Genomic DNA, 27142 nt, shown 5'->3' on the forward strand with positions numbered 1-27142 from the left:
TTCCTCAGTTAATCTCTCTCTCGCTCTCTGCCAATTAATGTGCTTCCAAAATGACCCATATGAGCGTTTTCTGATCTGAGGCCCTAATCAGCAGGACAACATCTTCCACAATTGTGCGGTCAGTGATTGCTTTTTGGCTCAGGATTAAAGGGAGTTGAACATTAATCAAATCTCTCTGCAGAAGTATCACACCATGCCCCAAAAATTCAAGGTTGCCTTGTGCAATGTGTATTCACTTTTTCTGGGTAAGTTCAAAGTGTAGCAGAAACATTCTTAGCAAGACCAGACACAGTTTGCAAATGCTCGCAACAGGAGATCGGACCCAAATGCAAGGACACAGGATGTCTAATTTAGTAGGCAAATTAAAGTGAGTCAGGCTACAAACTAATATTAAACTAAAACAGCCGTTCAAGAAGATGGCTACTAGTTAGGTAAATTACATTGTAACTGAAGATGGGCAGCTGGTGGAGAACTGAGGGGAGAAGGTCTCAATGTAAATAAACTTTAATTCTTTACCCATCTGATAGGAAAATCAATTAAAGAAAACATTTCTGTATTGGAATAAAAATGGATATAAGCTTTTCGTATTGGTTCCGCAATTGAAATAAAGTACAATTACATTGCTGCTCACAGTCAAAAGCACAACACATCACGCTGATTTTACAGGCCCAGCACGGGCTATAAAAGCTACAATATACTCCTCTCAGATCCAGTTAGATCTCCCCAGGTTCCACTTAAAAGAACAAAGGTTAAACATATTAACCCTACTTATAAGAGCAGAGGCAGAACCCTCTAATGGGCCCAGGAGCCTGTCCACTCGCCCCCTGCAGATCAGGGCACTCAAATTTCCATATTCAGTAGAACTGGTTTTGATGATTAAGTTATTAAGACCCTACTGGAGTAAAGGTGGAGAAAAAAAAGTAATGCTACATCTTGCATCAACACAATCAATGGATCGGCAGGTTCACAAGGATAGGTTCGGTTTTTCCGAAAAGAAAAAGAAAAATACTCAATTTAGGTGGGGAAATGAAAAACCATCAGTACAACACAGATTGCATCAGAAAAGCAGACAAAAACATCATTTTGTGACCCCAAAGCAAAAGCCAACACAAAGTCCACCCTAAAGCAAAGACCCTGTTTGTGATAAGAACACAATTAAATAGCTCTATAAGTGCAAGAAAAATGCATTTCAGATATATATAGTAGGCATAGGGATATGATTCTTTATTTGAAATAAACAAAAGACACTTGTTCCCCAATGAAAAGCTTGCCTATACTCCCCATAACCAGGGCAACAATGATGGATCAATTACCAGTCATTCTTGGTTGATTAGATATTTCTCTGCTGTATGTATTGTGAAACATATAGTATGTTCTCATAGATGACTCTGCACAAAAATATAATTCATATAACATGTTGTATTGATTTTGTTTTGACAGTGCATTTTATTTTTGAATACGCAACAATCATACATATGGACGAGAGAATTTGGCGAGGCCTCTCTTGGAATTTGGCAAGAGATTTAATCCATTAGCAGGTCAAAATAATACTGAAGCATGGTTACAATTCAAATGTCTCATGGAGAACACAAAATAGTATTTTTGTCTATATTCTTAACCCTTAACAGTGGCTCCAGTCTGCCCAATTCATACACTGATAAAGGCTTCATGATGCGAGAACAATGCTACATGTCAACGCTTTTTCATGCTTCCTTTCTCGAGCTCTGTCCTGTGAGTCTGTGTCAAAGATGATTTTATTTGTAATGGAAATACATGGCAAACAATCAGTGATCACCTCACCGGCTCTCTGCTACAAATACATTCACTCACCTTAAACAAATACCCGTTATTCAGTGTGTCCAAAAACCCAAGATCCACTTTCTGTAAATGGTGTTTTGACTTCTCTTATCGAAAACCCTAATGTTCATCACAGTAGTCCATAAACTTAGTAGCTTGCTAGTTATCATTAGTCCTCAGTAAAGTGAAATGATTACATGAAACTCACCGCCCACATTCACACTGACATATGACAACATTACGCAGGTTATCTTCTGTCATTAGGATGGGACCCTATTAAAACTTTCAGGATTGGCTTTACTGTGTGAGGGAGAAGACTGACGTGGATTGACATGGGGAAATAGTTTTAATAACAACCTGACAGATTTGGGGATTCTGAGAAAACATTTGGGGATATAGCTCAAGAAACCGGACCAACTACATCACAATCTTAATTCACGTTCATTCAATTCTGTTGCTGTGTCTTTTGGAAAATGCCTCTCTGGCTTCATCTCATCCCTGTTAAACAGCGGTTTGGCAAGCTGGTAGTGCACAGTGCAAGTGCCGCATAATCTCATGCCTCTGCTTTAACTGACATTTAGAAAACAAAGTTCTGTTCACTGAAATAATACATTAGACTTAAAAATAAGAAACTGAAGTTTAAGATCCGAGGTAAAAAAAAAAGTTATGCATAATTCCAATCAAATTAAAGTACCATAACTAGCCATAGAATGGCTGCGCAGCTGCCTTAATTCTGTTGATAGTGGGCGAGTGGGCTGCAGGGGATACTGTAAGAGGAGAAACTGAGGCCACTATGATAAAGTGGAGTAATAATTCCCCCCCACTGCCATGGCCACAGAGGGCTAGCCTTGGCCCCCATTCCTCCTCTTCTCCTCTTTCCCTTTACACAAGGAAGACAGCCAATATGTGCCAGAGCGACATATCCTTCCCCCAGATAATGGAATTGCCTGGCTGTAATAATAATTTGAATTTCACGCCCTGGTGCCTCAGTGCGGAGGGATCGCCGGAGCAGTGGCATAAATTAGCCTCCATGCACTGAGCTGATCGATGACTGCCCCGTCCGCCACCTATTGATCTGAGACAACTCCAGCGGACGCAAGTACACCCTGCATCTGTGCACACGCATGCACAACACCGTTTTCTTCACTGAAATGTTGCAGGAATATGGTAAAAGACGTAGAATGCTGGCTTTCTGGGGGATAAGTAGAAACGCAAAATAAAAATTTTAATGTGTGAGGAACCTGTACAGGGCAAGTAGGACAAGTAAGCATTTTGCAAGAGCAGTGGATTCACTTAATTACAGAGTGACAGAACTAACAGAAAAAAAAGGACAAATGGCAGTTACAGTTAATTCCTACAACTTGACTTCAAACACTTTTTGCATGGGGCCAGAATGTTGCTAAGCCTGCTAAGCCAATTTACAGACAGCAGTGTCTTGGGAAAAAAACAAAGAACACTTTTACAGTACGCTTTGCATTGTTCATGTGAACAAACATCTGTTGTCCTGCCTTCTCCTTTTTTTGGCAGTAAGAGGAAGAAGAAGACATTTTTTTTCTTTATTCAACAGTTGCAGTCTCTATGCTTAAAAAGGGGCACCTACATAATAAAGAAAAATTACAAGTTATGGATAATGGCTCAACACTTTACAGTGAGTCCCCCATGTTATGTACTGAAGCTTTTTTTTTGCATTGCTTATTGGAAATAAAAGTCTGGCATCAGTGAATCAATTCTTCCATCAACATAAAAGGAGAAAGGACATAAATAATGTGTATATGCACATATTTGATGCATTATTGAGAGGGTACAGAGACATAGCAAAGAATAAAAAGGCTGACTGTTGAAAAATGCATCCCTGTCTTTTGATGCTGCCTGCTACAGGAAAAACACTCCGCCATAAATTCAGTTGGAAATCTGAGATGGCTGGGAGCTCCTTGTGACACAATTATGCAGGCACACACACACACACAGACACACACACACACACGTTTACACGAGAATATTATCCCCAATCATGCATTCACACATTCAGAAATACATGTGTAAACTCGAAGGAGAAGAACACAAAGGAGATCCCCTCAAATACAGACACACTAATTAACCAAGTTTCTCAAATGAACCACTACACAGGACTTAGCACATCTGGGAGCATGCTAGAGCTTTAACTGCACAGTGGGTGCCCTCGCCAACACAGAGATGCAAATGGGCCCCAATGGGTGCCCCTGTTGGAAAACAAAAAAATCACAAACAGGAGCATAAGGCATGGTTTGAAATATTGGAAAAATTCATCAAATTCACAAATCAATACAGGCATGAGCAGGCAAAATCTTCCTAACAGAGAGTCGTTTGGAAGGTAATTTCTCTGACCTTTCTACAGGACTGTGGCTGCATCAGGGGGATCGGGACCAATAATGATGAGAATCAATTCTCCGTCCGGGTCCTTTCTCCCTGTGGGATGGGGGGGTTTGGGGTGTGAGGAATCAATGAGTGTCATAAAAACTCTCAGCATGATGTGTGTAAGCCAAATGCTCAGGAGTGCCCACACAGTACGCCTGGGGGGGTAAATGGCTTCAGGATTGGGCTTGTCCTCAGGCAATGCCTCAGAGACCGGCGATAGGCATAACAAAAGGACAACTCAGAGCCTGCCTTCCATTTATTGGGAACCTGCTCATTTACCACCGCTTATTTCATCACTGCAGTAAATGGTATGAGCTGTGACACAGTGAAGAGATAATGCCAATTTAAGCATTTGCAGCTGCGGTGACCAGACTTTACCGTGGGGACCATTAAAAGTTTAAATTCCTAATCAAATCTAAATTAACTGTGCATTTAAGTGACTTACTTTGCAAGGTTAGCAAGTTGCAAAGTTTGTTAGACATGACTGTATGTGTAATCCAACACGAAATGATACTTTATTATGTCAAAGTCTATTAGATTTCTCCTGGAATTTGTACATATAGTGCATATAGACTTAATTAATGATCATTAAACTGAATCTAAATCGACAATGTAAAAGAGAACGGCGACTCTACCGTTGAAAGTGGTAAACAGCCTCGACAGATATGAGTCTAAATATGGCCAGCTAGCAGCCTTCTCACAGTTGCACAACGTTTATCTTCAGAACAATCACTGCATTCCCCTATGAAGGAAACAGAGAGAAAGTTTACATTTGGCTTCCAACTCTCAGCCCACCTTGGTTAGTAGGAATGTCTGGCATCTGAAGAGTCCAACAGGCAGACATGCTTCCTGTTTCGCTCTGTTGGCATCAACTTTGCTTTTGTTTTTTGTTTTTTTGTTAGAGACAGTCATGGGGAATGCAGACAAAGAAAAGCCTTCTTCAATAAGATTTAGTACTTCTCATTTTGTTTCCAGGAAGTACTCTGAATATTTCTGGGATTATTTTAACTATTATGTCATTATATCTTTTTTTGAGAAAAAAATTGCATTTAATTCTCACTGTGATGCAACATTAAGTAATAGTTTACTTACCAAATAGTTTTACAGTAGTGTTTTATAGTATATGGTCAAATTGGGAAGGTCATATATTTAAAGGAGGAGTCAGTAGCATTGTTGGTTGCATCTTGTAAACGGGACATTCAAACTGGGCGCCTCCTCCTGGGCTCATCACACCCAGAAGCTCACACTCATTTACTTCTTGTACCTACACTGCAAGCTACCGCATGCTAGCACAAGCTAAGTAACGATTTTTGGCATATGCCTGTCCAGAAAGCAGGCCAACTCCGTTTTCGCAGGTAAAAGCCAACACATGGTTCAGCCTTGTTTCGCAACGAGCTGCATTCGATTCCCTATGATAACATTTTCTCTTCTTTACCGCTATGTCCCCGCCCATCATTTTTGCCGGTTTGAATTGCATCTGATCAATGAATTGTATCCACTCCTTAACTCACCTGTGCGCTGTCATTGGTTGGGGGGGGGGAACACACCAGCTACCCAGCCATAATTGTCCCATGTCAACCAAGACACATCACCTAACTCGGATCGAGGCCCATAGGTCATGACTGAGCAGCATAACTCTTGAATAAGTCTTTATTTTATTTTTTAGGAAAAAGCTACTGACTCTATCTTTAAGATGAAATACGCTGCATATTTCACATTTTATGCCATATAACAATTGCTCATGAGTAGATCTTCAAAAAGAAAATTGAAGCTCATTTTCTGAAGCTGTGAAGAAATGAGAAATTGGGTTGCCAGTTCTCTCTGAAGCCATTTGATAAGCTTTTGATCTCCACAACTGTGAATGTTACTCTCACAGTTACAAAACGCAACACAAAGCCTTCAACCGAAAGGCATCGTGTCTGAGTGATGCAGCCTTCTGCAACACCGGTCAGCTAAGATGGATGTTACGTCCTCTGTGCTCATGTTGAAAGAGATAGTGGGGTTTTTTTCTACACACATTCTTTGACTCCATAGTCTCATTATCTATCAGAGGAGGGCTTAGTTGTTGCACAGCTGACAGCCAGTGGGTCAAACCATGAAAAAGAAAAGATATGTAGACATAATGCCAACCATATTATTATTTTTCTCCCATCTCTGTCCGACAGGAAAAACAGCTGAAGGGCATGAATTGAGTTAAGAATTCCCTTTCAACCTCTCTGCCATACTGGGTCCCATTCCCTGCGTGGATCAGAAGGAAGCAGAATCACAGAAACGTACTCACAATTCTATGACGTAGTCAGAACACACTGGCAAATAGTACAAATAACGTCTCTGGTAAGGCTCTGTGCATTTGCAGGTAAAACCTTTTTTCTTTATCTTATTTTCTTCAGCTGAATACACCCCCAAAAAAACCTGTCAATACCTTCCAAACAACGGTCCTTGCCCTCTATATGACCACTACTGTGATTATTCCAGTAACCTGCTATCAAAACATAATGTTGCAGCTGGGACACACTGTTAACCTCCCATCTGGCAGTCTAATCAAATCAAGTGTGGCATTAATTCAGCTTCACTCCCATTGTGCTCTCATCCTATTTTATATACCAAACGCTTGTCCAGTCACAGTCCTTTGGCATTTCATACGGACACTCAATGCACTCTATAGTCTATTATGTTCCAAGATACCCTTTGGTATCAGATTAAGGGTCTCTGTTTTACCTTTCTAACTTGTGGTTAACCTTCTGAACCATTTACAGTTTGGTTAGATTTAGATAAAACCAAAATGATTGGTTGGATTTAAGAAACACATACTTGGAGTTGACATGCTGACTTTTTGTTTCACATGGGACTCAAAACCAGGTTTTCTTGTTGAAAGTCTTACATTGTTTTTTGAACTCAACCTCAAGTGGACTGTATTTGTATTTCCACAATGTCACTTAAATATATTTGTGTTGGTGGCCCGGACAGATTTTCTAAGTGTCTATTAGTACTGCATTTTTGTTTACAGGAAGTTGGACGAGCAGTGCATCTTATATTTGACATAAAACCCTTTGCTGTCTGTATTAGACTCCAAAGGGCCGTCTCAAAGTGATGGTATTTGACCACCAGTGAGTGAGATCTTGTCTCTTGTGTCTGGATCCTGATCATTGTGACCTAGATGGTATAACTAAAACAATCCCCACCAGTAAAGGAGAAGACCCGGGCTTGATCAAGGATGTCGGATATCTTGGCAACCAAACCGCCTCTCATTCCATCCGCCACGCTCTCCCAACCTAACCATATGTGTACAATCAAACTGGTCAGCAAAGTATGGGGGATGCAGCTATGTTAAATAATTTAATTAAAGAGAACCTCATGTTTGAAAAACACTCCACCATCATTGTCCCAAAAGCTAACAAAATGTGAACCCAGTTGCGGTTCTCCAGCCCACTGGCTTACAGGCATCTGTGTGGCAATAGCATATGGTGTTTGTTAATGAGCAGGTTCTGGGTGCTGGTATCAGTATTCCACTCTCACTTCCTCTCCCCACAGGAAGACCCCCACCCCCCACCCCCATCATTCTCCACCCCCCCCCCCCCCCCCCCCCCGCCTCCCCCCCCTCCCTCTAGCTCATGAGGAATTCTCCGCACATTGTTGGCCCACTTTGTAAGAGAAAGTCTCCTTGAATCACTGAAGCTGTGAGTTTCTGTTTCAGTCAATCCCCTGCACACTGTGGGAAGCTTATTAGCCAAGCTGAAGCATTACAAAAGGATTTCAGTGAAAGAAAGGGATATTGTCAAAAAGGCCTTCTACTTGAATATGTTTTTTCTCTCTTAACCCCTAACTTAAGTAAAACGTATATCACGGTTAGAAGAGGTTGTCAGAGATTGTAAGCCGTAAATGGAAATGGAGTTGAGTTTGTGTAGCGCTTTTCTAGTCTTGTGTCTCCTCAAAGCGATTTTATACCACAGGTCACACCAACACATTCACAATACATTAACACACTTATGGAAGATGTTGCGATGTAAAGTGATCATCAGAAGTATTTAATCCCATTTATACACATTCACATTCTGCCGACGAAGCAGCAGGAGCAACTTGGGGTTAAGTGTCTTGCCCAAGGAAACAGCTTCAGAAGCTTTGGAATCGAACGCTCCGACCTTCCGGTTGAGAGAACAGTTGAACACACTTTAGATGTTGCTAAATTCATTTACAGGTTTACACAAATGATGCTGCTGATGGCTGGTTACAGGTAATTTATCAGAGGTCATCCTCACATTGGAATGCAGATGTAAGAAACCTCTTTCAGGGAATGAAAAACGTATTTGAGTCTGTAGTAAAATGTAGAAAGTCTGTTTTACATGTGCAACACGTATGCTGGGGTACTTCTATTATGGATGGGGTCACTCTTTGTGCAATGGGAGCTGAAAGGTCAAACACACACTCACATACATACAGTAAGACAGTTTGACTTTATCATTGGATCAAATTGATTTAGTTTGAGTTCGATGAGAAAATGTAATCATTATTTGGTTATTCTAAAAGAACAACACACACTTTTTTACATAATTTTCATATTGTTACGGTCAAGTTTAAATAAATCCTACATCTATTTCGATGAATGAAAATGTTCAGTGTTGGTATGTCAGTAGAGATGTTATTAATATAAAGTATGGGCTGAAAAATCAACACCTGTCATCTCCTGTTTAACTAATATGACTATTTTGAAATCATACAAAAACACACTAGGCTCTCTTGGCTGTTCTTTTTTAACAAGATGATCCTAAAACAGTTTGTTTCACCTTTCCGAAAGGGCAAAGGAGAAACATTTCTATTGCCCCCTCCCCCCTCTCCCTTCTCTCATAAATAACCCAGGTGAATAAATTACCTCGTTCATTTGACGTTTAACCACATAATTATGTGGTGGTTTGCAGAGCCGAGAGCTCGGTGGTAGGGCGGTTCTCTTCTTGCCAATGGGCTGCTAACCCAGCCGTGACATTGGCCGCTCCTCATCCGTCTTAATGAGGACGACATCACCACTAGACTTAACAATGAGAGCCACTCCCACACATGCAAAGACCTGTGTGACACAGGCGCACGCTCATGTGTATGTTGTTGACTGAGTGATGGACATCCAAAAACACAATTTAAATGCACCAATCATTGTGTGGCTTTACATGTTCTTGTGACGGCATACACTGAGGTACAATGTGCGTTAGACAAGCACAGTAACGAGTGAATGTGAGTGACAATGACAGAAAAATGTGAAATGGAATGTGACTGAAAAATGTCCATCCATATTATACACCAGAATGTATCAATGGGACTCAAACTCTGCACTGCTTGTTTGTCTCTCTCTCCCCCTGTCTCTCCCTCTCTTCCCTCTATACCCCATCACAGATGCAGCAAATGGCTATTCAACAGGAGTCTGGTTCCTCTTGAGGTTTCCGCCAATTAAAAGGTGGATTAATGATGGATCTTTGTAAATAATATAACCAAGAGTACAGTCTAGATCTGCTCTTTTTTGTTAAGTATCTTGAGATAACCTTTGTTATGAATTGGCACTAAATAAATAGAAGTGATAGATTGATTGATTGAAGCTTGTGTTTATTTTTTCTGCTGTTAGCTAGTGTTTTTTTAGCGATTTATAAGCCTTAGGGCATTTTTTATTGAGAACGGAAGGTCATTAAAGCTGCAGTGAGTGACTTTTTGGTGATCAACTCATATGCAGTACATTTCGCAAATCCTTTTTTATTGTGTTTGGGATCATGTTCAATCTTCCCTGCAGACAATAAAGCAACCTATTCAGTTCTGCACTAGGTACAGGCCATTTATTGTCTTGTTAAAAAAAAATATCTGTGCCTCCTCTTTTTTTTTATCAACAAGCTCACAAAAAAGGCCTCAGCACTATGGAACGGTTTCTCACAATAGACTGAACATATTAATGGATGAAGCCTGAGTGATGTCACCTATCTGTTACTGTAGGGGGGGCTTTGGAAGCCATGCTGGAAATGATGTCTCACAGCTTTCAGTCAACCCTAATGACTGGCTAAGAGATGGAGCTGAGGCTTTTCCACTTGTAGCAGTAACTGGAAAGCCTCTTTACTTTACTTTAGAAAACTGTCATTAAGTCCTTTGCAATGCAATCATTCAAATAACTTCTTTAGTCATGTTCCCAATCACTTTGTATTTATGAAATACTTGAAAAAGAAATGACTACAGCATCCAAAATGTGTATCATTTGGCAACTAACTATTGCTCTGAGTTACTCTCACGACAATTCTCTGGGCTCATCCTATACATGAACACAAGCATTTTGCAATTCTTACATTCGTTGATTTGCATTGTTTAACCTTTTTTTTTCTATGGGGTCATGATCAACTGACAGTTATGTCCAATTTAACAGTGAAACCTAAACACTTTGTCTACATTTGCACATTTCCACAAACTACAGGCGTTTAATTAATGAGGAGGAGAGCAGTGCAAAAAAATGAGTGAGCTTAGCAAACATCTTGTTGAGTATGCAAAAAAAATAAATATATCTGACTATGAGGAAAAAGTAATGTAAAAAGATATGCAGGAAAAACTGGTCAAGTGTTAGTCAGTGAATACATGTGATGAGTTATATGTTTACACCAACACCCGCATACACAGAAGAGCTTGTGGCCGTGTATGTTACATGTCCTTGGAACAAATTGCTTTCAACTGCAGCAGGTTGACATTGTTCGGCACCAAATGTGAACAAATTAAATGAGGCAATTAAAGAGTGAATAAGCCAGCGTTGATAATTGTGACCTGATATGCCAGCAGCAATCATAATGAAGCTGCCATTCTGCTCAGCTGGCTTAGTAATGCTCCACGCGTAACCGCATGATAGCGCATACGTGCCTGTACTGGCGTGTGTGTGTGTGTGTGTGTGTGTGTGTGTGTGTGTGTATGCACCACTTAGCTCAAGCTCTGATTCTATTCTCTTCAAATGCTTATCCTAACCTTCAGGGTGGAGCTTCTGTCAGGATCAGTGTCCTGCTGTGTGTTGAGAATGAATGTGAGAAAATTGAGAAAGAGACTGACAACATGAACTGAAAAATCTGAATTACAGAAGAGGATGAGATTATCTGTAAAAAAAAAAATAATAATAAAAAAAAAAGATACACACACACACACACACACACACACACATAAAGGAGGAAAAAAGGGACAGGGTGAGAGAGGCAGTCTGGCAGAAAATTGAGACGGTCGGCCATTTTCGACTCTCGCTCATCCCTCTGAGTTTATGGCCCGTGAAGCCTCTTGTCATTGGGACTCGCCAAAGAGCCAAGTTAACAGGGCCTGTCCTCGGCCCAGCAGCACAGGAGATATTCCCTTTTATCATTAACCCACCTTGGAGACGTGACACTACCCAGCTGAGGTGCAAAATAATTCCAGAACTGCTATAATAACAACACAACTCACCTTCACTAACCTGCCCGCCCTGTTTGTTCCACTATCTGCTTATGTAACTAAAACATTCTAAGCAGATCATGCAGTGATCCATGCAGTGACGCAGAACTTTATCAAGGTTCACCATGCATTCACCAACAGCAAACAAGTTGCATTGAGGGAAACAACACGTATTCTTGCATTTGGAAGAAGAAGATAATATTTATTTTATTTAAGGCCAAAATGCAATCAGGAGACTTTTGGTTAAGTAATCGTACTTGGAAACGAGGCAAAGTAAGCTACATGTTCCCATTGACGTGCACATTAAAAAAGACAATACATTCAGCTCATTTCTATTACATTACTATAAATTGCATCCCTGCAGTATTGTTAGCATGACTTTGTAAATGAGCACAAATCAAACCAGTGTTTGGGTGAGAATATTTAAGGACCTTTTGCATCCTTCTATAAAGGTTTATTTTCTGTCCCTGCAGTGGCATCTAATCTTGCAGCCCCCAATGCTTAGAAAGGAGAACTACTTTCAGTCTATTCTCAAATAGATTTTTTAGAAGCACATCAATAGAGTTCTTTTAATATAGCTCTTGTAATGACAAGATAACAGAAAATATATATTAAAAACAAAAAGGTTAAGGGAGGATTGCTGCCCTTTATAGAGTAGGTGAGGGGAAAAAATGTGATAAGAAGTAGGGGATAAAACATAGACAGACTTTAAAAAAAAAACTTTGATTATATTTGTTTGCATTAATATATTCTGTACAGACTAATTCAAGTATGTGGTGATGCGGCTTTTAAAAGCATTAAAAAACTGCTATTATAGACTTATGTGTAAGAAAAACAAACAGACAAGTTGGATGAAATGTTTTGAGTATGATTTTTTTTTTTAAATGCCCACAACATTTTGTGATTCATTTCTCACTTTAGTTTTTACGATTGCATGCAGGGCAGGAGGACTACATATATGGCATATCAAACAAGCTTCACAGATTTAATTTATTCGATACCCACTCAAGTACAGTCAAATCAGTTTCTTGTTCAGCTTCAGAACTTGTTAAGTGTTAAGAACAATTGGGAAAAATCACACAAGCTCTAAAAAATCACCTAGGTCACATCATGCCTGACGCTACCTCCATCATCCTTTGCCGCACCGCCGCAGTAAACAACCGGCCTTGAAACTCCCTGTTCTCAAGCCTTCCACTTTCACACACTCTCAATCTCCTCACCTGTCACAGGGGGATTCAGGCAGTCGGTGCTGGCTGACCGCCATGCAGTCCCACTCTGTTTATCTGTTTGTAATCGCTGCCTTTCCTCTGTGGGGACAAATGGAATCCAATCAGTCTAGCTATGGAATGACAGGGTCACAGGCCTGACTCAGTGGCCGGCAATCTATTTGTCAATGGTGTCAAATGGAGGGGTGGTCCAATGTGTTGCTGGGCCAACAGATCAGTATGGTATATCACTGGCGCTAGACAGAGAGAGTGTGAGGGAGAGACAGATAACAGTGTGACAGACTGGATGTATAGTCTATAACACTGAGCAAGGGTTATCAAGATCAGCATCATTTTTAAAACTTCCATGAAGCAACGAAAGCTGCAAACAAATGTTTTTCGAGGCACACAGACAGGTGTGTGTGTGTGTGTGTGTGTGTGTGTGTGTGTGTGTGTGTGTGTGTGTGTGTGTGTGTGTGTGTGTGTGTGTGTGTGTGTGTGTGTGTGTGTGTGTGTGTGTGTGTGTGTGTGTGTGTGTGTGCGCGTGTGTGTGTGTGTGTGCGTGTGTGTATGTGTGTGTTTGTGTATAAATGGGTGTCATCAGCATAAAGGAGAACTGTGGGGAAAGGTCCCACTGGAGGCCCATGTCAGTGTGACCTCTGTTAACAACAACTGGGGTATCTAAGTGTGAAATTAGCAGTGTGTGTGTGTGTGTGTGTGAATGCTTGTGTGTGTGTGTGTGTGTGTGTGTGAATGCGTGTGGTGTGTGTGATAGAGAGAGAGAACATGTTAGTTAGAGGGCCTTGGATTCTTGGTAAAGAAAACTGTAGACAAGTACTCTTTGAATATGCCTCTTTTATATTATTTTAAAATGTTAATGTGTAACAAAATGACAATATGACAATAACAATGTCATCATGTTTGCAGCCTGTCAAGAAATATGGAAGCATAAAATCACAAACTGTGAAGGCACGTTTAATGCACAAATAAATGTCAGCATAATGAATGTCTGATAATAATTAAAGAGTTATCTATGGAAATAAGGTCCAGGTAACACTTTAATGTTTAAATAACCCAGAATTAAACTGACTCTTTTTAAAGCTGCTCTTTATCTTTAAATATGTTCGATACCATCTTTTAAAATTGAGAGAACCAAAGTATTCAGCATCAATCTAAAATTCTAATAAAAATCCTTTTTCCTTTCATGATTTTTTACATTTTGTTTTTGCAATCTATGTAACCACATATTTATGCCCATACTATAAGTCTCCTATGTGATACCTCCCTGTGTGTATCCCCATACACGCTGTACATCAGCACATGAGCCCACAGTGTCTGACAGTGACAAGGTAGCAGCAGTTGAGCGGTTTGTCTGTGTAGCGCCAGTAATCCTTTAAGCATTGGCAGCATTACAGGCAGTTAGCATCAATAATTAGCTCACTATAGCCAGTCAATACGCTCCCCTGAGATTTAGGAGGCCATAACCAAATGCCTTGTGACTGCTCGCCCTGCTGACAGACCTCAGACAGGCAAATAAATCATGCAAAGATGCTAGATGCGGGCATGGTATGACAAGGCACACATAAAACACATATCACATGACGCATTGATGCAACTGAACAGGAACACCTTCAATCATAATCATGACTATTGTTAGAATGCCAATAAAACATGCTGTGTTGCATGTTAAAAAAAGGACATAGTCAGTGGTTTTTTAGGTCTGGTTTCATGCAGTGAGGTTTGATATGTCTGGTTTCATACTGTAGTATTCTGTTAGTATGCATTTAAGACATGTCTAGCTGTAGACTACAGCTATGGAAACTGTTGACCATTAAAAACAAGTTGTAGTCCAATGTGACGGTAACAAATCGCTTAGCATGCATCCAGTAAAGCACTATCAAATGGATAGATTTGTCAACAATATGAACAAGAGGTTTCTGATTAAATTACAAATAAAATCACAGTCTTGTATGCATGTGCAGTGCAGGGCCAGTTGATCCTAATGTTGGATCAAGGTGGCAAAAAGAGGATCCACGAGACCTCAATCTCAGAAGAAACCAGTTAATCCCCTGATATACCCATCCCGTCTTGGAGAAATAGTAGGTTTTTAGGGAGTTCTGGTTGAGCCAGCAGTGAGTGATAAAGTGTTGTCGGTCTTTATTTCCTTTGGAGTGTCATTGTATTCTATTGCTCTCCACAGTCACTGTTTTCTTCCAGACAACCCAAAGCCCCCTCAACACTTTGTGGATGATTCTATTCTGACTGCAAACTGCATGTGATGTGCAGAATCTGATTTTAGACATTAAATGACCTTGATCAAATTTGCTAAATGTCCAATGGGAACAATAAATGAAGTGTTTTAAGGTGCATTCAGATCTACATCATATCAATGCTGCAAGCCTAAGTGTATGACTTTTACCATGAGGGAGGCTGGTAGGTCTATTATTATGTCAAGGGGGCATTTTTGTGACTAAGGGGACACTGCAAAATCAATACAAAAGAATTCAGTTATCACCTTTAACCTTACATTTCTATTCTGTCCAACCTCTCCCAGGCTGATAACAGCTCCATTCACAAAACTGGAGGGTTCACCGAATGGATTGATAAAAATGATGTGAATCATGTGCACTGGCCTTTACGGTCACCAGTTCTCAACCCTATTGAACTAGGAAATGTCTTGTGGAAGAATGGCAGGCAAGAGAGAGATCTTGAGGTGGCTCAAGAACTCACTTTACAGTCTATGATTTGTTTTTACCTCTAATCTGTTTTATATGATTTTATTGTTAAATACATCTCTCCATGAATGTGTGTCCTTAGGTCATGTTTGTGCATGTGTGTATTTAAGGTCTGTGTGAAAACCTTTAAGCATGTCTGCTTTGCAAACTCAATGGAAAATTATTTTTTAAATGACTTGTGCTCGATGGAGTTACATATAACCACAGCTACTTACTTTTCAAATTCATCAATTGATCACTCAGCATCTGTCAGAGCTTCTAAATCAACAGCAGAGGGAGAGCATACATAAAGAAAAAAAAATCCTGTAATGAATTCACCCATGACGCTTTGGTTGGCAGAAATATCAATGTTGCAAGCATTGCCTCAATAAATGGCTCACACTCTCTCAAAGTGAATTTCACTGGGCATTGGATCGTAAACAATTATTTCAGTCTTATAGGGTGCAATATTCAGAGAAGCAGCCTTTCGCGCTGATGTGAGGTTGTTGTGTAGGAATAAGAGGCGGTGTCATATGACAGCGATAAAGGCAGAAGAACAAGATAACCCTGACTGACTGAGCAGCGTTGAGCAACGTTAGGTGTTATCGCTGTATTTCAGAGGTGCAGGGAGGGTTAGGGAGATAGAGAAAGGGAGGGCAAAGGAGGAGGGGAGAAAAGGAGATGAGGAGAGGAAAAGAAAGGGATGGAAGTAGGAAAGGAATTTGGGATGTTTTAAAAGAAAGACACAGGTGAGAGAAAGAAGAAAATGGGTAAAGAAGAGAGAGAATAGGGAAAGGATAACATAAAGCAGGGGAGAAAGAGTTTAAAACAAGGAAGGTAGAAAAAACAATTAAAGGACGATTTAATTCACGTTACAGGAAGGAGGCATGAAGACAAATGGAGGAATGAAGTAGCTTCATAGAAGCAGAGATATGAGCATAAACATTCAGGTATGATCTCAAGAATGGCATAATAATGACCGAGAGTGAAAAAAAGATTAGAGAAGATGACGAGAAGAGAATATAGTTTGACAGGGGGGAGTGTAAGAAAGAGAGATAAAGGAGAAGAGGGCTGGAATGAGTCTAAAACACAGATATGAATGAGCCAGACAATGTTTTTTCCTGGCAGAAGATGATCATTTGCAGCTACTATCACATTGACATTACATTAAGTGATTCAGGAGTCTTTCAATCAAAACACCTGTCATCAAGAGAGAAAAGCTGTTAAAAATTGGCACCTTCAGTACGGTGCGCATTACTGGGTGTCCCAGCATGCTTTGCACAGCTAATCGACTGCTTGCAGTGCACAATATATGGGGGATAATTCTCAAGGGAATAATGCATTGTATGAATATTCATTGTGTATCACAAGTGGCAGTTTCCTGCTGTGATTGAATCACTCCCCAATTCATGCAACAAGTGACCAGTGAGGCTGAGGGGCTGAGGGGATTGGGGAATGCAAACCTCGCCTCACACATTTGTGGATCGCCACATGCATAATGTGGATCTTGCATGGTGAAAAAGTGTCGCCAAAGTCACAGACAATCAGTTGAGAGGTCGCCTCAGTTGTAACTAATGACTTTGTTGTACTTTATATTTTTTTCTTTCCTTTTTAAAAGACTTAATTTTTGATTTAATTTATTTGAGAGGATAGTGGTTAAACTGGGGAGAGGGATTGGGGAATGATATGTGGAAAAGGAGCCACAGGTCAGACTTGATCCTCAGCCACCCACTTGGAGGACTATAGCCTCAGTACATTGGACTTGACCTTACCACTATGGACCATCTACACCCTAGACTAGTCTATACTTGTTTACACTTAGACTTTTCAAGACTCAGCGAAAAACTTACAGGTCATAATCCTTGCGCCTATATTGTGTCTTCAATTAATGTACAATAAGAAATATAGAAAAAAAAATAACACTCAAAGACATGAGTGGGTTATGTTCCACTGCTCTATTGTTGTGTGTGCATTCATATTCTTTAAAAATACAACATTGATTGTCTTAAGTGTCTCAAACCTCTTTTGACGTCTGTGCTTTGCCCCATTGAGACTTTGTTTTTCATCCATCTTTAGACTCAAACAACACTAAAACACTAAAGAGAAGACATGAGCCTTGAAATTCACTGGTTCCATCCTTGAAAAGTACACACTAGAGGTCATATCTCCAATTAGATGCTTTGAATATCTAACAATCGGGATGTTTTGCTCCTTTGATCAAATTACAGTGACGCTTTGTGTCTAAAAACAAATGCATCCCAATGGAAAGACCATAGGCACTCACATGCTTTGATCAAGACATACAAGTAAATGAATATCGATATAGCCATAAATGAAGTCAAAGTGGACATGACGTGCTTTTAACTTCAAAGCCAAGGAAGGGTAGTCTGAAGCCTCATAATCTGTGTTAAATGTGATCACAGGGATATGTCTGGTTACTAATGACAGCAGACCCTGCAGGTCAGACATCAACACTGCATTTCAATTTCTATTTTCAGACATAGAGATACAGTGTGCACACTTCCAGAATCAAAATCAGTTAACTTGCGCTAACTCATTTATTATAGAAGGAGATCTTGAGCTTTGAATTAGCATAAAGGTTTGTAGCTTCATTCGTGATACAGGAGAAGTCAGTAGGCCAGTAGATTTCTGTAAAAGTCAGGGTTTCCACAAAATAAACTGTCAGAAAAAGGAAAAAGCCGCTTCCAAATCTGACATCAGATACAGTATTTCTCCTCACAGCTGATATGGCAGAATAAGGCAAGCTCAAAGACATGACATGAATAGAAATAAAGCCTCAACAAGGCAAGAAAGAAAGACCTTACCAACTTTATTTCAAAAAATCTCTCGGGAGTTGTTTTCTCAGTGTGCACACCTCCCCAAGAATAAATAAAAGATGCCTTGGAGGAGTGAGATTTAAAAGTTGCCAGAGTAAAAAAAGAGAGATTTGTTGTCTTTATCTTGCTTTGAGGTTTTTGGAGAAGCCACATCCAAGCACACACAGATTGCTTTTTAGGCCCCAAGGAACTTGATCTGAAGACATCGTATTAATACGTGTCCAGCTCTGTCAGTAGATCAATCATCAACAGCTCCGTCAACACTATCTGTTACTTGTCCAACTGTGGCAAACACATCATGATGGACAGTATCCATTGAAATTCTTCATCATCTCTAACAACCCTGATAGCGTCTAAACTTTATTTTTTTCATTATACTTTATTTTCTTTGTCATAGTTTCACGCTAATCCACCCAATGGATATCATATCTGCTTATGTTGTTGTGTGCCTGGTTTCATATCATCAAAGCTTCAAAGTCCAAGCTTTATTCCACACAAATTAATTTATTGAAGTGCATTTGTCTCACTATCATGATATATGAGTTTTCACTTATACTTAATATTCCAATCTCTTAACTATGATACTCTAAGACAAAACTTAAGGTATTATTGACTTTTATCAAAAATAACAATAAAATAATATTCCAAGAGAAAAAAAGAAAAAACGTGTGTCGCATTGATGCAATGTTACTGTAGTGTATGTGATCATTTCATATTTTTTATATATTGGGGAAGTGTTTAAAGCACTGAATCACATCAGTTAAGCAACAACAAAGACTTTATTTAAAGTGAATAATTAATAATGGTGACTAAATCAAGAATGAATATATGAACAATCCTTCATAAATGATTCGATAACATTTGAATGGATATAACTTTTGTTTTTCTCTAACCTCGCTGCCTAACACACATGGTGTTTCACTGTTTTTCACAGAACTGTCAGTGTGCATCAAATCTCTGTGCTCCACCTTTACAAGGCGTGGGATTAATTCACACATTTCAATCTCCTCTTTCTCACCTTTTTTTTTTTTTTTTTTTTTTTTAAGCAGAAATCACCAAAAACAATGGATTTTTGTTTTGTGGAACCACATTCTAGCTCCACTTGTCCAGACACGGCTTTGCTCTCGGATATTAAAGCAAAATTTATTGAGGAAAACGGTCTTTGTTATCAAACCATGGAGCTTGTAAGTCTACACCCGGTGTTTACTTTTGCCAGAACATGGTTAGCTTCACTCGGCCCTGCTCTGTCAAATGTGTTGTTTTTGGCTGCTGCATGCAATACGTACTGTTCCCAAGCCAAGCACATAAGTATATTTTGGCATGATCAGCTTACCACACAAAGAGCAAAACAGGTGGATGTTAATTCCCCAGCTGTATACAGTATTACAGTCAGCCGGCAAGCAGGCGACAAGCAGGCCGTTCTCTTGGGGGAAAGGATGGGCTGCAAGGCCTGGGGTTCAGATGGAGTGGGTTTCTGTCATCAGTTATCCAAATGTCGCCCGTTCATCCTCACATGACTCTGTCTTTACAGAGGATAACACTTAACTCTCCCTCTGAGGTTACATCTCTCAGAGGGCCCAAAGAAATTAAGAGCTGGCTGCAGATGTACTGACCTTAACATCCAAGGCTGTTGTTTTGGAAACACATCAACATGTACAAGCACCAATACCAAAGATCTGCAAGCTTGTATTATGTCTTTGACTCTTTGAGGTTATGTTTGTGCGAGTTTGGTTCCTCAAAACGATTTTCTAGTTTGTGAATCTGTGACAACCTTGTTTTTGCAGGAGGCTGCACTTGCTGTGAGGAGATTTGACCTTGTCATGAAACAGCTGCCTTCATCAGAAGTACAGAAATGGACCAGACAATACTACATAAGTGTGTACAGGACAGGGTCAGCAAAACATTGACTGAAATACAACATAAAAACATAGTGTTAGAGAGAAGGTGAAAACATAGTAGTGAGTCCATGTTGGTCTGTAACAGTTCTTAACATCCTCTTAATCCTCTGAGAGGAATGTCACTTTTTTATGTATTTCAGTGCCTCAAGGTTAAGGTCACAATACACATCACTGCATATCAACTGGTCTACGACGTAACTTCCTGTTGGCTTTGCCACAGAGTTATATTTTGTCGTTGCCTTTTATTATGGAGTCATAGCATCACTTGGGAATGTTGCAGGCTAAACGAGGTAAATCTACACTGACAAAACAACATTTACCAAATTCATCTCTGTCATATTACAATTGTTGATTTTACATTGTCCCAATTTGATACATGATAGTCACTGTGCATGCTGAAAACAGCCTCTTAAAAAAAAGTTATATCATTATGAAACAGATTAAGGTCTTTAGGGCAGGAGGCATACACTATTGACCACAAGGGGCGCCAGAACTGACATAAAAAGAAAGTTTCTTCCTAAAAAGGAATACATGCAAAACTGTTATAGCTCTAAGAGTTTGATGTATTAAAAAAGCAATTCCCTTCCATATACAGTAAATGAAAACAAAGATGGTACACTTGCATTTTGGTATTGGCAGCACACAACTGGGGATATTCAAGGTGTACATTTTATTGAATGCATCATTGAATTGCCCTCCTCTCCAACAAGAAGAACTTGGATACACTGACTCATTAGCAGGTTGTCCTAATGAGTGTCAATAAACCACAATCATTTTGAAGAGGAACTCCAGCAGAAAGGTTAGCCATCCATTGTTTCTGAGGAAAGGAGTGGCATTTAAAAGTGAAACCCAGAAGCTGCATCAATCACGAAGCAGCAGCAGTTAAGTGAACAGCGAAAGGTTAAAAATCCTGCTAAACAGCAAAAAAAAAAAAGAAAAGACACCAGCTTCACTGTTTCTTTCAATGTGTGCTCACTGAGGACTATAACTGGTCCTTTTGTAAAGAAGCATTTTCTTCTACCGACAGTCTGTGAATGTCTGCTGAAATCCCCATGCGACCGATAGAAAATCCAGTCAGTCTTCATTTGTCTAACTCTCTTATTATAGTTATTGTAGATCATGTCAGCAAGCATCTGCTCTGATAGCACAAGTGGAGATAAAGAATGATCACACAACACTCTCCAGAGCCTCTGCAGGAGACTAGATCTTCTTTATGGTTGAACAGTCGTCATAAACCATCATCTGGTATTCAAAGGACTCCCTGGGTTTACTGCATAAACAAGAAAGAAGCCACATCGACTACAAGCAGGATATTTCCACTGCAGAAATACAAACTGCATATTGCAGAAAAGTCAAATAAAGGATATTATTTCTTCAGGTTTGTGTCTAATGAGTTTTTGATTAGAAAACCTCCCATGGAACCATGTAAAAGGTTATCTTTAAAATACAATGGAGTTTATTGTTAGCTTGAATTACAAGGAAGTAAATATTATCAGGACGCAGAAAAGTACTTATATTTATATCATCTATCCATTCTTTTCTGCTTATCAAAGATTTGGTCGTGGTAGCAACAGGCAAAGCAAGTCGACCCAGACATCCCTCTCTCAGGGGTTCCTAAGACATTCCAAAGCAAAACAGAACATATAATCTCTCAAGGGAGCTCTGAGTCTACCCTGGGGTCTCCCCCGAGTTGGGTGTGCCCAGAAAACCTCCAAAGGGAGGTGTCCTAGAGGTACTCTATTCAGTTGACTAATAGACCTCAACCGGCTCCTTTCAATATGTCGGAGAAACGGCTCTACTAGGAGCTCCCCCCCGCCCTGTCTCCAACCCCAATTTCCAAATACCCCGTGGATCACTCAAGAAAAAGTTTAATTCAATTATTATTAATGAAAAAGTACGGGTAAAAAATGTGCAAAATACTGATTTGTCTTTGACTATGAAACAGAAAAATGCAGATTAAACAATTACTACAGAAACCATGCATCTCCCAGAAAGTTAGAAAGTTATATACTTTTTTTAAATAACACTTACAAAGACCTATGTATCTCCCAAGCACTTAACTGCTGTTGGCTGCCACTCTCGTCAATGATTGTGTTTCCACAAGCGCTGTGAATTGTCTCCATAGCGTGCCAGCAGTGCCGCTCTGCTCTGTTTCAAATACGGAGTACGCTGCAGTCATGCGACAAGCTGGACAGAACATCTCTTACAGGAAGTCAGACAAAGAAACGCACAAGCCCGTCCAGACAATTTCAAAATAAAACCCAATATACGGACACACGGTCATATTTTCCATCACTTTATCAACATGACATCGTAACAGGCACCGAATGAACATCAAAGCAATCTCAGGAAGACAAAGCGACATGTTGTTTGCATGTTTTTTGCTTTACTTTGTAGATCTTTGTAGATCTCCTGTGTTGCCGAGAAGAGATTTTGAGGCCCCCCCCCAAACTGGAAGCCCTCGGCTGAGCCTTGAGATCATGTCCATGAAAACCAAAAAATAGAACACCAGGCACGTGTCTCTTACTTTGTGCCGTGGATGTGGACAGAGCTCTCAATTTGTTCTTAGAGGGTAATGGATGACCCATAGCAATGGCCCCAGGAATCCCAAATTCACACTGGTTCATGCAAACCCCTCCACCACGATAAGATGCCGATACTTGAATGGTCCCTAATATGTACTGAATTTTTATGAAAAAAAGGCCAGCATTTGTTGCCTTTATGGTTGCAGATGAAGTGTGCACATTACTTCATAACAGCTTCAAGGATTCAAATGTTAAGACGATTTGAAGGTGTATTAGAACACATGAATGGCTGCACAAACACAATAGCATAATGCCAGGGATTGATTTACCTACAACTACATTCCCATGGAGACATAAGCAGCAGAAACAAAGTGCTGTGTTGATTCACTTAACCTCTATTGTTCGGTGCTGTAGTGCTGTAGTTATTGATTCCTTTGCTGCTCTCCTGCCACACACAAACACACAAATAAATGAACATATACAAGCATGAGTGCAATCTCACATCACTGAGCCCAAGCAGAGACTTCTGTGATGTGGGACCGAATAAAAAAGAGAAGCATTAGATCAGATAAGACTTGCAGTGGCTTGAAGTCATTGGACTTTCACAGAGCCGATCAATACCAAGAGAGAGAGTTTGACAGAGGAACATATTTGTGTTAAGCAGGGATCCAGTCCCTGTGGGATGTGCAGTCTGACTCACTAATAAGTGTAATTACAGCACGGGGCTTGCCTTGCCTCCTTATGTTTGGGATGCCGCTTTAAGAGGATACAAGAGTCATTTTAGAAATGCTTCCTGATCACAAACTAAGCTCTCATCTCCTAGAACTTTTTTAACATCTGCTTGCACTTAAAACAAACTATTTCAAATCTGCAATATGTCTTTGTAACAGAACTTTTTAGGGAGACTGGATGATAGTGTTTTTTTTTTCTCCCAACAAAATTTGCACACCTCTGAGTAGTGGGGTGATCAAAGTGGAAAGAAATGGAGAGTTTTCAGCCACTTTTTAAAATTACATGTAATTTGTTTGCCAGAAAAAGAACACACTCAAGTATGCATAAATTTGTATTCATCTATGTAAGGCCTCCTTTTGGAAAGAAGAAATGCTTTTTTTTTTACGTTTTGTATTTCATGGAGTTTTAGCAAGATGAAGAAATCACACAATCCAATGCAGCTATGAATGTAAGTTTACCACAGTACAAGCTCTGATGGGCTGCCATCAATATGATTTTGAAAGCATTAAATAAATTAATCTTGTTCAATTGCAGCCTTCCTTTCAGGAGAGACTCACTCCTCAGCTTACACATTCTGTTATTCTGTTGACTTTCAACTCAGCTGTAATCATCATTAAAACATCATTAGCTTTTTTGAATTGTTCATGTTTATGCTCTTTTAACTACAAAGTGATGAATAGCTCCTTATTCAAGACTAATGTCTGATGTAATATTAATAATGGCATAATTGAGACATTACATTGATTATGTGTAGTTGGCTGAAGGTCCATCTAGTAAAACTAAAATTATACCACATAAAATTGGTTCTTATATTTATAGTCACAAATACAAAATGTGGGTGTTTTTCTGTTTTAATAAGATTTTTTCGTTCAGCCACATTTTAAGCTTTAAGTTGGGCATATTCATTTTTTAAATCATGTTAAGAATAATAAGCTGATTCCATGCAAGTGTCCAGTGTTTTTTTTATTTCTTTACAATATGGGTCTGCATAGTTCCTGAAGTCCCCCCCCCCCCGGTTATTCTATCTGCCACGTTCATAAAGTGAAAAACGCTCCCACAGATCGCACTGTCTAGACAGAGCATCCACAGAGGAAAAAAAAAAAAAAAGAATTCTTTTGTCCACACAAAGAGTGACAAATCACTTTGCCCTCGACAATGATGCAGAAAAAAATCCAGGCCATGACAACTGTGAAGATTGAGGAGAAAACACAGGTGAAAAATATAAACAAAAAGTCACTGAGAGCCGAAAGACTGTTTTTCTGAAAGTGTTTCTGTGATAGACAGTGGTGAGCATGTGGGCAGGTATAGGAAGAGGCTTTTCCTTAAGTGTAATTGAATGTGTCTTAAATAATTTAGTTATAATGTTACCATAGACACAAAGCTTTCTCTCCAACAGGAAGCCCATGGAATTGGTCTTTCCATGCTTGTCTGTGGTGATCTGAGTCACAGGCAGTGTTGGTGAAGTGGCCAGAGCCTGGTGGGCCTCAGAGTAAAAACAGTCTGTTACAGGTTTCTGAGAGCCCACCAAATAAACCCTACCAACCCTTCTCTCACTCCACCATCTGCAGCAGCATCTGCTGCGGTATTCCAACACAAAGTTCAGCAAATTGAAAGAATAATGCCTAGGCTCTCTGGACAGATTTTGTCATACAATATCCCAAGATATTATGATAATTTATAGTAAAAGTGCTTAACTAGTATGTTCTGTGTTTAATAGCACCAGATCCCATTGCTTTTTACTATAGCACATTCCTTGAGTAAGGGAGGAAGTAGAGCTCTAACTGTGTACTGCCTGTTGTTGAAATGTGTGTATGAATGGGATTAAAGAAAAAAACGTCTCGCTAACTACAACATGTATTCTACTTCTGAGTTCATTTTGGTTGTTTCTATGGCAACGTGGATATTTATGAGCAAACTATCTTACAAACACTGTCTTGATCAGATTTCAACTTGAGAGTTCGCCTCATAAATAAGGCAACTCATGAAGTGAAGACATGGAACAGGCAGAAAAATGTTTTGAGTTCTGGATTTTAAAGCCCCTTTACACCAACACCTTGAAATCATAACATAGGGCTGTTTACTGGTAAATAAAAAGTTGTCATGTGGGCTGCAAGGCTGCCCTCTCCCAATACTGCAATGTACTATAAGGGCTTCAGTAGACAATACCTACTAATTATCTCTGAAGTTAAAAATATTAGTAGTAGTGATGCTCCAACCATGCCATAGACCATATGAAACAAGGACATCCATTGGTTTCTGAGAAGGTGGTTTCAAGCCCAAGGATCATGGTCACCAAGTTGAAAATACAAACTCAGCATAACTTTTATTTAGCAATTGACAAAGAGGTGGAGATGAGGTGGGCATTTAGCCTCCTGGCAAACAGCTACAATACGATCACTTCTCAGTCAAATCAGCTACACTCCTTATTATGCAAATCTTAGCAAACTAAAAATTCACCCCCATGAAGTTTTGTACCAATAAAGAAATTAACTAAAAAAAATCCCAAAACCTTTTTTGGACCAGGCTGTAAAGTTGTTTTTCTACTTTAAAATGGGCATTTAAACATTGGGCTTGAGCTTGGCTCAAATGGACACTTGAGGATCTGCAGATATTCGCTTTCCTGCGTTTGCTTGATCCCTTGTTTAAACTCATTTATTTCAAAACCCCCTTTAACAGTTAATCAAAGAGAGACTGTCAATCAAAAGAGCTAGAATTTGCATCATTTTAGTTTTTATTAACAAAAAAAGTGTTTTTTTTTACTGTAACTTATATAGTTTAATCAATTGACGACTGAGTTCCATGGAGAAATTTCATCCAAAACTTTTTTTCAGACTTATTAAAGAAAGTGCAGTCTTTATCTGTACCATATAATTATGAGCTCAGCTACTTGTAATAACAAAAAAACAACTTCAACTTTGATGCGGTTCAACAAAGTGCACAAAGCCCCCATCACCTTTTCCAGCAAATAAACAGACACATACTCGCACACATGCACTCTCACTCACCCTACAACTCTCCTTCTGTTCTTTCCTCTGCTAAGCTCAGTAAGCATGAGACACCAGAGAATCTCATTCATCAGGTTTACTCGCCAGCTAAACAGATGGGGTTTGAGCAAACTCATGCGGTTTCCCCCGAGACATATTACAAACCACATCCATTCAGTGTTCATAGAGAAAGCAAGCGGCAGAGAGAGGGAGAGGGAGAGAGCTTTGAATTTGACGGAGAGAGATTGTATCTGGATTCATTTCAGCATCAAAAAGTGATTCAGGTTATTCTTTTCTTCCCTACAGGATTCCAAAACAAGCAGAAATGTGATAGCATACACATTTGAATTCCTATACAGGTAAGGAACTTCAAAGGGAAGTGAGTCCCTAAGACTGTCAAAAGTCCTTATAGAACTACTCAAAAACCCAGGTACACCTAGACCTACAAGAGCCACTACATGGTGCTCACAATGAACTCCTACAGAGTTTATTCTTATCCCTTAGGATACAAACAATCTAACATATGAAGACTTCCCTGGTCAAGAACCTTAGTAAAATGAAAAATGTATTTCTCAAACTTATTTCTTTAATTGTTTACAAAAGACCAGGTTAGCAAGTTCTATCCTTAGCTCACAGT

At 39.6% G+C, this 27142-nt stretch overlaps 1 protein-coding gene across 2 annotated transcripts in view; it reads right to left on the minus strand.

Annotated features, from left to right (window-relative positions):
- erbb4b (erb-b2 receptor tyrosine kinase 4b) overlaps positions 1-27142 on the minus strand; it is a 317502-nt gene that overhangs the window by 242463 nt on the left and 47897 nt on the right. The gene's annotated exons all lie outside the window — the stretch shown is intronic.

This window comes from Labrus bergylta, chromosome 13 (assembly GCF_963930695.1).
Source record: "Labrus bergylta chromosome 13, fLabBer1.1, whole genome shotgun sequence".
In the NCBI taxonomy this organism is placed as follows: Eukaryota; Metazoa; Chordata; class Actinopteri; order Labriformes; family Labridae; genus Labrus; species Labrus bergylta.